Here is a 12,350-nt window from a genome sequence, read left to right as displayed (position 1 = left end):
AAAAATAAAAATAATAATTTCACAAAAATTATAAAAAAGTGTCACCCCTACAACTCTTGTAGATCTATTTTTTTCTTTCCCCCGCAAAGCTATTAAGTCAAAACGCCTTATCTTAAGCCGGGAACCTTTTTCTGAATTACGATTCCGTTTTTTTTACACCCTATGTCTTGTGGCGATAGATTGTGGCGACAAAATGGTGTAATCGATTTGATAAAAAAACCGGACAAGTGCGAGTCGGACTCGCACACGATGGGTTCCGTACCATTATCTATAAAAACGGTCACCCATCCAAGTACTGACCCCGCCCGGCGTTGCTTAACTTCGGTCAAAAATCACGTTTGTTGTATGGGAGCCCCACTTCAATCTTTATTTTATTCTGTTTTTAGTATTTGTTGTTATAGCGGCAACAGAAATACATCATCTGTGAAAATTTCAACTGCCTAGCTATTACGGTTCATGAGATGCCTGGTGACAGACGGACGGACGGACGGACGGACGGACAGCGGAGTCTTAGTAATAGGGTTTTCCCCTTTGGGTACGGAACCCTAAAAAAGTACGCTGAGGTTTATAACCTACTTCCTTAAGAGGAAAGTTGGCGACCCCTTCTCTATACAAATGTACAGCCCGATTCGAATTTTAAGATACGTCAATTAATAGATCTAGAAACGATATGGATTAGATATGTCAGTGTCAAATGTGACGTTTCTTCAAACAAAAACCTCACTTTTGACACTGCAAATTCTAATCCATATCGTTTCTAGATCTATTAATTGACGTATCTCAAAGTTCGAATCGGGCACTAAGTAAAGTTACGGCTTTGAGGTCGTTAGGTAAGTCAGGTCCCGTCATATGCACTAAACGTTAGTTTAGCGGTTAAACTAGGTATTTCAGTGCTTTGTAATTTAGTCTTAGTGACTTAGACAAATACTAAGACGCGTATAGTTTTGACACCTGAAGTACGTACATGGCGCTGTGAAAAGAAATATTACATTTTTTTTTATATGCATACTTATGGTAGTTTGTGACTGGTACAGCATTAAAACACTTTGTGATGTTTTGATGAAACTCGCTTGTAGCTCATATCATAAATCCACACTCGTATATTATATACGAGTGACGAGTGTGGATTTATGATATGAGCTAAGAGCGAGTTTCATCAAAACATCACACGAGCGTTGTGCCTAATTATGTACAGTTACATATAAGTTCACTGCTTTATATCTATACACATATACACATATTACAAGCTCTCAATTATGTGTTCAGGAACCGCATGTGATGACCGCCATTGTGAGTTTTCTAAGAAAATAGAAATTTTAAATCGGTATCATCGTTCTTATTAGCTACACAATAATAACATTTCCAAAGATAAGAAATGTAAAAAACAATGTATTAAAAAATTAAGAAAAAACTGGTTATAATGACGTAATTTGCGGTTTTTGAATGCATGAGGATTTATGATATATGTGTGTATGATATAGGGACCGTGCGCGTCGGAGGGTCTGCCATCTTGTGGCCTGAATCGGAAACATATGTGCACATGTACTTGCCAAAGCAAGTGCTACCATCTACCGTTCTCGTCGGTACGTTTCCTTGTGCATAGTAGGTTCTGCCATCTTGTGGGCTACATCGGAAACAACGCCTCGCGCCAAAAATCTGACGGCTCCTATGCTGCCACCTATAGTTCATGCACGGGACCTATAGAAGTTTTCGATATCGTCGCTATACTTACTCAACCTCATATCTGCAACAATCATTTGATGGAAATGTCGCTTTTCTTTCATTCGGAATACGGGTGTTTTTGTCATCAAATGAGTGTTGCAGATACGAGGTTGAGTAAGTATAGCGGGTAACGCATATCACCCACAATAGCTTCCGTAAATATCCATGTAGGTAGCCGTACAGTGTACCAATCATTCAAAACAAATCACTATCATCTCACATGTCACAGACTAGAGAAATTCCTCGTTGATAACTTCGACACTGCCGATAACTTACGCGGCATGTATCCAACTTAATTAGCATATTGATTTAAGAAATGCTTTGCTAGAAAAGAGTAGTATGAGGCTTAGTAATATTATAGATATAATATATTTTATGCTTGGAGAAAGTAACTGCTTAAGTCAAATGTAGACGAGATAATTTAGAGCTTTAATTTAGAGCAGCTTTAAATATATTGATTTATCAATTCATTCTTAATATAAAGAAGGTATTAAAAGTATTTGAAATGTAGAATACTTTGTACGATTCTCTTTTAAGATGTTTATATATAGAACGCTCCCCGCTGCGTAGCTCAAAACATATCAATCTGTATGAGTGATGGATGAATAATGTTTTAGTGATAATTACATACAATAATCGATTAAGGTATACGTACATTTGTTTTGTAAACATGGAATAAAATTGTATATAAGGTCTTGAAATAAGATTAGATTTTTAAGATTCTGTATGCACTTTCTTTGCCTAGACTAGACACTGGAGCATTTTGCTTGCGTCCCCCGAGCGTCGACGTCTAGTCTACTCTATGGCTGCTGCTCGACGCACCGTTGGCGCAACTGTGCAGCGACGCTATTTTCAATATCGCTGACTAGATGCCAACACTCAAATACGCTAGTGTGGGGTCTAAGGGCTAGTTAGCTAAGTAACCCTAAGGGCCACCTCCCACTAGCGTCTCTCGAGCGCTATGGCTGCTGCTCGACGCACCGTTGGCGCAACTGTGCAGCGACGCCATTTTCAATATCGCTGTCTAGATGCCAACACTCAAATACGCTAGTGTGGGGTCTAAGGGCTAGTTAGCTAAGTAACCCTAAGGGCCACCTCACTAGCGTCTCCCGAGCGTCGGCGTGTAGTCAACTCTGTGGCTGCTGCTCGACGTAGCGTTGGCGCAACTGCGCAGCGACGCCATTTTCCATATCGCTGACTAGACGCCGGCGCTCAAAAGACGCTAGAGTGGGGTCCAAGGGTTCCTAGTTAGCTAAGTAACCCTAAGGGCCACCTCCCACTAGCGTCTCTCGAGCGCTATGGCTGCTGCTCGACGCACCGTTGGCGCAACTACACAGCGACGCCATTTTCCATATCGCTGACTAGACGCCGGCGCTCAAAAGACGCTAGAGTGGGGTCTGAGGGTTCCTAGTTAGCTAAGTAACCCTAAGGGCCACCTCCCACTAGCGTCTCTCGAGCGCTATGGCTGCTGCTCGACGCACCGTTGGCGCAACTACACAGCGACGCCATTTTCCATATCTCTGACTAGACGCCGACGCTCAAAAGACGCTAGAGTGGGGTCTAAGGGTTCCTAGTTAGCTAAGTAACCCTAAGGGCCACCTCCCACTAGCGTCTCTCGAGCGCTATGGCTGCTGCTCGACGCACCGTTGGCGCAACTACACAGCGACGCCATTTTCCATATCTCTGACTAGACGCCGGCGCTCAAAAGACGCTAGAGTGGGGTCTAAGGGTTCCTAGTTAGCTAAGTAACCCTAAGGGCCACCTCCCACTAGCGTCTCTCGAGCGCTATGGCTGCTGCTCGACGCACCGTTGGCGCAACTACACAGCGACGCCATTTTCCATATCGCTGACTAGATGCTGATACTCAAATACGCTAGTGTGGGGTCTAAGGGTTCCTAGTTAGCTAAGTAACCCTAAGGGCCACCTCACTAGCGTCTCCCGAGCGTCGGCGTGTAGTCAACTCTGTGGCTGCTGCTCGACGTAGCGTTGGCGCAACTACACAGTGACGCCATTTTCCATATCGCTGACTAGACGCCGGCGCTCAAAAGACGCTAGAGTGGGGTCTAAGGGTTCCTAGTTAGCTAAGCAACCCTAAGGGCCACCTCCCACTAGCGTCTCTCGAGCGCTATGGCTGCTGCTCGACGTAGCGTTGGCGCAACTGTGCAGCGACGCCATTTTCCATATCGCTGACTAGATACTGATACTCAAATACGCTAGTGTGGGGTCTAAGGGTTCCTAGTTAGCTAAGTAACCCTAAGGGCCACCTCACTAGCGTCTCCCGAGCGTCGGCGTGTAGTCAACTCTGTGGCTGCTGCTCGACGTAGCGTTGGCGCAACTGTGCAGCGACGCTATTTTCAATATCGCTGACTAGATGCCAACACTCAAATACGCTAGTGTGGGGTCTAAGGGCTAGTTAGCTAAGTAACCCTAAGGGCCACCTCCCACTAGCGTCTCTCGAGCGCTATGGCTGCTGCTCGACGCACCGTTGGCGCAACTGCGCAGCGACGCCATTTTCCATATCGCTGACTAGACGCCGACGCTTAAAAGACGCTAGTGTGGAGTCTGTCTAAGGGTTCCTAGTCAGCTAAGTAACCCTAAAACTTTTAAACAAACTCAAAAAGCATGGTATGGTAAAATATCTGACTAAAATAACTAAAACTTTTTAGATACAGATAGTTTATTATTCAAGTAGGCATATTACAATGCGCTTAGTGAACGTCAAATAAAGCTACACCGGCTCCAACCCTACACCTCTGCCTCGAGAAGATTTAAATCCCCCCTCAATTGGAGGAGGGTATCCTAATATGGAACCGGCAAAAAACTTTAAACAGTCAAAGTCACGGTCATCTCCAATTTTGTATAAAATATAAACTGTTTACTTAAATGACTTGCACTTTGATTCAATCAACTTTAAAATCAATTAACAAATCGAGCATAGCAATTAGTTAGCTCGGTACCATGTTTCCGCCCAATTTTTAATAAACTAATAGACCGTGTAGCAAAAACCGACATTTGGAGGGTTTAAAGGGGCCCACAGATTACCAGTTCGCCGGACGATATCAGCCTGTCAGTTGTTCGGAGCTGTCAAATTTTGCGTTTAACTGACAGGCTGATATCGTCCGGCGAACTGGTAATCAGTGGGTCCCTTAAGAGTCACATGAACCTATACCCTTACCACGACACTGACATATTCGATAGCGAATCCATTAGAGATAAGGGGCCCACTGATTAACAGTCCGCCGGACGGTATCGGCCTGTCAGATAGAACAAAATTTTGACAGTTCCGAACAACTGACAGGCCGATACTGTCCGGCGGACTGTTAATCAGTGGGCCCCTTTAGACCAAGAAAAGTCTGCAACGATTTTGATAGCATATGCAGTGCAAGTGTTATTTATATGTCATAAGTTCTTAGAAATTTGACGTTTAAACAGTGTCTTTTTAATTTGAAATTAAGACTAGTCATTTCATTAGTTAAATAATTGTATACTTAAATTTAGTTTTCATAAATTAGTTTTATGTTTATACAAGCTTAATGACTATTGCTAATTTCTTATACGAAAATATACATAATTTAATTTTATGTCTACACGTCTATACTGGTAAATTTTAAATGTTCCACGCAAGGCATAAAAAACACAAACCGCCTAATGGTAACAGCGAATGACATCTATATCACTAATGAGATGTCTCCCGCTGCGCAAAACGTCATTACTAGATAAACAACGCATCGTATGAAATATGGGGTCAACGTACCGTTTCTTGATTAATTGGCGAACAAACGCGGTTTTTTTTCATTTATTTCCCACTTTTAACTTTTTAGGGTTCCGTACCCAAAGGGTAAAACGGGACCCTATTACTAAGGCTCCGCTGTCCGTCCGTCCGTCCGTCCGTCTGTCACCAGGCTGTATCTCACGAACCGTGATAGCTAGACAGTTGAAATTTTCACAGATGATGTATTTCTGTTGCCGCTATAACAACAAATACAAAAACAGAATAAAATAAAGATTTAAGTGGGGCTCCCATACAACAAACGTGATTTTTGACCGAAGTTAAGCAACGTCGGGCGGGGTCAGTACTTGGATGGGTGACCGTTTTTTTTTTGCCGTTTTTTGCATTATGGTATGGAACCCTTCGTGCGCGAGACCGACTCGCACTTGCCCGGTTTTTTTTGTTGCCAAGCGGATCATATGCTCCCAAGGAGGGCGTCACAACCATTCAACATGTCGATTTTCGACTTAGAATATGCGAGGGACCCATGTTAATATGCAATATTATTTGATGAAATACTTCGATTTGTGTTTTATTTATTTATTTTATTTTTGTAGTGTTCTTGAAATTGAAATGCATTTTATTAATAAAACATTCATATTTTTTATTTAAATAAATCATAAATTTCACTTCAAATATGCTTTTAAGCAACTCCACTTAATTTTTATAGTGCCAAATATTGATTTTTAATATAGAAAAATCACAGAGACGAAAAAATATTCGGTTTTCAACTGTACATAGATAAAGGGGCCCACTGATTAACAGTCCGCCGGACCTGTCAGTTAGAACAAAAAGTTGACAGTTCCAAACAACTGACAGGCAGATACCATCCGGCGGACTGTTAATCAGTGGGCCCCTTAAGACTTCCTTTGAACATAAATGTCATAATATAATATCGTACTCATTATCTTAAAGGTTTTCTACTACTAACTAAACTAAACTTTGAGAACCGTGCTTTAATTATCATTCCATCACCGACTGTTATTAAATAAATACAATCTTAATTAACTCAATGTCAATTTGCTTTCTGCCCAACCACGATTCATATCCTCAAACGATTAAGTAAAAAATCCCTCCACCCCTTTTATCGACAATTTACGACAATTTTATCGATACCTATCAAAATGAAAATAACCGACCCAACATTTTATCGATACTATCAAAATAAAAAACCCCAGACGGTAACAGCCTGATCGATATATCGATACGGTACCGTATCGGATCCGTATCGTATGAAAATAAAATAAATATGGCGGATGGAGTGGAACTAATGGAAATAAATCAGCTGTGTTGGCTCGATTACCCGAAAGAGTCGTTCATGCGTGCGTAAGGTGTAGGAGGGGGCGGGGCGGATTCATAGGAGGAAGCGATTTAATGAATAAAACAAAACACAAACGTCACTTTTGACACTGACACATCTAATCCATATCATTTCTAGATCTATTAATTGACGTATTTTAAAGTTCTGTGATCTATTAAGTGACGTAGTTATTATTATTTTATTTGTTACAACTTATGCAGTTTGCCATTTCTTCAATTGTATTTATAATAAACGAAAAACGAAAAATTTAAATTACTACACTATTATTATTAGAGATGCCCCGAATAGTGAATTTGGCCGAATACCGAATACCGAATATTCGGCCCCTCTCTCGGCCGAATACCGAATATTCGGCATGACATGCGAACATTTTGAGTCACAATTATTATGAAAACTGTTCGCCAACAAAGCACAACCTTTGCTAAAGGGGCCCAATGATTAACAATCCGCTGGACGGTATCGGCCTGTCAGTTAGAACAAAATTTGGACAGTTCCGAACAACTGACAGGCCGATACCGTCCGGCGGACTGTTAATCAGTGGGCCCCTTAAGATATATTTTATGTTGAACAGAATTAATGAATGTAGTTAGAGTCAATCAAATCAGACCCATGATAAAAATAAAATATTGTGTAATCAACTAATGCTCAAAAACGTGCCTTCGTATTTAACTACTTTGCAAGAATACATTTTAAATATTAACAATACCTAGTTTTTGGTATTTTGTTTTTGTGTAATTTTTCTTTTTAGGTAGGCGCAACAGATATTCTGCATTCGGCCGAATAGTAGACAACATTCGGCCATGTGGCCGAATAGTTGCCGCATATTCGTGGCATCTCTAATTATTATAATACTATCATGAATTCCTTATTTAACACCATATTGTATGATATTTTTTTCTTGGAATACATAATTAATGAATATTATTGGACAATATTACACAAATCGACCTACACCCACAGTAAGTTAAAATAAGGCTTGTGTTGTGGGTACTAGACGACGGTATATACAATCCATGGAATGAATAAATATTTAAATACAAATGGATGAATACTTAAATACAGAAAATGGATAGATAACATCCCTGTTGTCCCTAAATATTGTTGTTATTGTTTTTTTTTGCGACGATAAATGACTTTTTATTTATCTTTTATTTTTAGAAGTAACTCAGGAACCCCATAAATAATACCCATACCGGGATTCGAACCCAGACCTCCTGTTTCATTGGCAGGCTGATGATATTGATGATTTAATACCCAATTCCATCACGGACCGTAGTTATGCAGAAAACGACCAACTCATTTTTTTTATCAATGCAGAAAGCGACCAAAGCTACTGAGTTAGGGTGTAAGTGACTTTGACAAAAATAGAAAGTTGGTCGCTTTCTACAGAACTACGGTATTATTTATTTAATTTGTATCTTATAAAAACGCTATAGCCTATGACTTGTAAATATCTCCCAGCATAGATCAAGTCAACTAGAATGAGATGCACATATCTCCGTAAAGCGCCAGTCGTTTGGATGTTAACTCTCTTTTAAGTATTAATAATACTTTATAGCTATATTTTAATATAGTTGTTGTAGTGTGGGATAGTGTGAATATTAAAGTTGGTAATATGTCAGGTTTTAACATTTAATTAATTTAAAAAATCTATAAAATTGTCAGTATTATGAAGTATCTTGTGTGGCTTAAAATTAGTGAACAGTTTAATACGTTTGGAGGCACATGAATATTTAAACAAGTGCGAGTCGGGCTCGCGCACGAAGGATTCCGTACCATTACGCAAAAAACGACAAAAAAATCACGTTTGTTGTATGCCCCCCTTATTTTTTTAGTATTTGATGTTATGGCGGCAACAGAAATACATCATCTGTGAAAATTTCAACTGTAGCTATCACGGTTCTCGAGTTACAGCCTGGTGACAGACAGACGGACAGACGGACAGACGGACAGACGAACAGACGAACAGACGAACAGACGAACAGACGAACAGACGAACAGACGAACAAACGGACAGACGAACAGACGGACAGACGGACAGCGGAGTCTTAGTAATCCCGTTTTTACCCTTTGGGTACGGAACCCTAAAAATATGATATTAGTAGTAGTAGTAGTAGTAGTAGTAATCACTTTATTGTACACAACACAGGTTTACAAAAATAAATTACAGTAATGGAAGTACAAAGGCGAACTTATCCCTATAAGGGATCTCTTCCAGCTAACCTTCGATTAGATGAGAGGAAAACTCCAGTCAGGTCAGATAGACAAACTTACGGGATGTACAGTAATATTTAGAAAAAGTAAACTAACGTATTGTCAACTCATAAAATACATAAATAATATTATAGAATAAAAATACATAAAATACATACTAGCATACATACATACAATACAATATATATATATATATATATATATATATATATATATATATATATATATATATATATATATATATATATATATATATATTATATATACAAGTTTAAAGTAGAAATAAAGGTTTAGTACTTAACCAGATCACGCTGATTGGAAAGCCAAAGCTTCTTCAGATTAGCCTTGATATTAACTATCGATATCGATTTTTTGTGACCTTAGTGCAGCTCTCAAACATATACATGCAGAAATTAATAGGAGTTTAATCAGTAGGTACCTAATGTACAGTCGCCATCAGATATATTGGAGCGGCCAAGGTGTTCATAATATCTGAACACGCGCCCTAACGCCTTGACAATAGAGGCGTGTTCAGATATTTGTGAGCGCCTTGGCCGTTCTGATATATCTGATGGCGACTGTACCTATTTTATTTTTTTGAAAGCATTTCATCAGTTTCAATGTATCAAATTAAAACTGTTTCAATTACTTAATCAACACTTTTTTTTTAAACTAACATATTTTAATTGACCGAGTGAATAGCGAAGGTACAGTTTCAGGTTGGGCAAAAATTCTTTCGTATGTCCGGATGTTCTCCTCTATTAAATTAAATTAATTAAATTAAAATTCATTTATTTCAAGCTATTTGGTTCATTTCTGTACATTTACATTTAGATAACATTAGAACATTTAAGTCTGTGCGGAAAGAGAAGAGTCGTGGAATGTATGGGGCCAATACATTCCACGACTCTTCTCAACAGACTCTATATAGGTAGCATTTATAAATTGATTGTCGTGATTATTTTTGTACACATTCAATCGTTACGATTTTATTTTTTTTTTCAAAATGGTGGTAATTGGCACAAAGAACTTAATAAGCGCCATGTTGTAGTGAGGTCATACTGAAAAACTTTTGCGGGTCATGCGAAACCCTTCACTAATCCGGAGTTAACCGGTTAAACCTCGAGATACCATGCATATATTGTTACCAGTACAATGAGACCCTGGGTTAACGGTTTAACCGGTTAACCCCGGGTTAGTGGGTTGGTGCAAGTGGCGCTCAGAGTATGGTCAGATAACAAAATCTCTCTGTCTGCCCGATTCGAACTTTAAGATACGTCAATTAATAGATCTAGAAAATATATGGATTAGATGTGTCAGTGTCAAAAGTGACGTTTTGTTTGATGAAACGTCACATTTGACACTGACATATCTAATCCATATCGTTTCTAGATCTATTAATTGACGTATCTTAAAGTTCAAATCGGGCCGTGTATATCCCATGGCGTTTGTAGGTCAAACCTGTGATCCTTATTTAACCAACAGGTGTAAAGGTGTAATTACTCCACACACCTGTTATTTCTTACCTTCTCCTAAAAAGTAAATAATGACTTCCAAAAAATTTCTTATAGTTATCTTAAACTTAACCGTACAGAGTAAATAATCCATACTTATACGAATTATAAGTAAAATTAAACAAATTATAAGTATAACATGAACAACATATAATTATAATCATTCAAAATCAAAAAGTCTTAAACGCTAACTGTAACTCTACATAAAATGGAACCATAAACCGATTGGCGGTTACGCCATTATTAACGGTTCTCCAATACAAATGAACTGGTTGTGACCTAAGCGCCATTCTCAGAGATCCATATTGTTTAATCCACATATTACTTAAGTCATTTTACACATAAGAAAGTCGCCTTAGTGTAAAAATGACTTAACTTCCAAAAATTTCTTTAACAGTTACATCCTTTTTAAAGTAACAGGCAACGAAAGTTCGAAGAACAATATGGTTATTGTAACCCCAATTTCGTAATTAACTACAATTTTCGTAGCAATCATCTCGTTTGCGTGTCGGACTCACTGCACCCAGGAAACGGCAACTAGTCAACTTTTCTCACAGACATTCTATCTAGCGATCGCCGGATGTGAAGGAACGCTAAGTGGTTTTGACTGGAGTAAAGTGGCGTCATTGACTGGGCTAATCACGTGACTTAACACCAGATACCTGGCGGCTTAGCACGGTCGCGTTTTTATCCCTTGTCACCATGCCTGTCACGTTCTAACAAGTATGTAAGTGCGAAAGGGACGCGCATAGTGATAGTCGATAAAAATGGAACCGTGCTGAGCCCGCTGGATGGTTATAGATCTAAAGGAATGTGTGACCAATCAAAGATTCTCACGTTTAAAATAAATCTAATACTTTTTTAAACGAGTTAACATTTAAAAATCAATGTTGTCAACGCTGATACGGCATGTTATTGAAGGAAACCCAAAATCTCCTAATCTGCTGAGAACTTGCTGAGAATGCAAAAAATATAATTAGGTAGCTAGTAAATAGATATTGTTTTAATTGCACTGAAGTTTTTTTTCCAATTAACTAACATATTTTAATTTATTAATTTCCGCTACCTTATCTTTGTCTGGAGGAGATCGTTTAGTAAGTATAAGACCTCAACTTAAGGATGACTCACGCTACACTCACTTCAGTTTTCTATAGAAATCGTCACTTGATCACCGCCACCTGTCATAGAAAAATAAGTATCAGGCGCCCGGCCCTGGCCCGGACCGTTCTAGCGTGTCATCAATTAACTCGCTGTTTTCTCTGTATTATTGTATTTTTTTTATGTGTTAAAAAAGAGTAGGTACTTATTTGTATTGTATTGTATATTAAATAAATAAATAAATATTTGGGGACAATCTTACACAGATCAACCTAACCCCAAACTAAGCAAAGCTTGTACTATGGGTGCTAGGCGACGATATACATACTTATATAGATAAATACATGCTTATATACATAGAAAACACCCATGACTCAGGAACAAATATCTGTATTAACCACACAAATAAATGCCCTTACCGGGATTCGAACCCGGGACTATCGACTTCATAGGCAGGGTCACTACCTACTAGGCCAGACCGGTCGGTATTAACCAAAGACATATGTAACTTCGTATAAGATGAATAAAGTCTAAGGAAAAATGGTGCCTCGGAAATCAAGAAAAAGTCATTCTCGGATAGATGGCGCACACACCTTTGGCCTATGCTCGGCTAGATGGCGTGACGACACCGTTTCATATTTAACAATTTTAACACATAGATATCAGTGAATGAACAAGGGTCAAAATGATATAAAAATAATAAAATCATTTA

Source organism: Cydia splendana, chromosome 23 (genome assembly GCF_910591565.1).
Source record: "Cydia splendana chromosome 23, ilCydSple1.2, whole genome shotgun sequence".
Lineage (NCBI taxonomy): Eukaryota > Metazoa > Arthropoda > Insecta > Lepidoptera > Tortricidae > Cydia > Cydia splendana.
Note: the sequence above shows the minus strand (reverse complement) of the source record.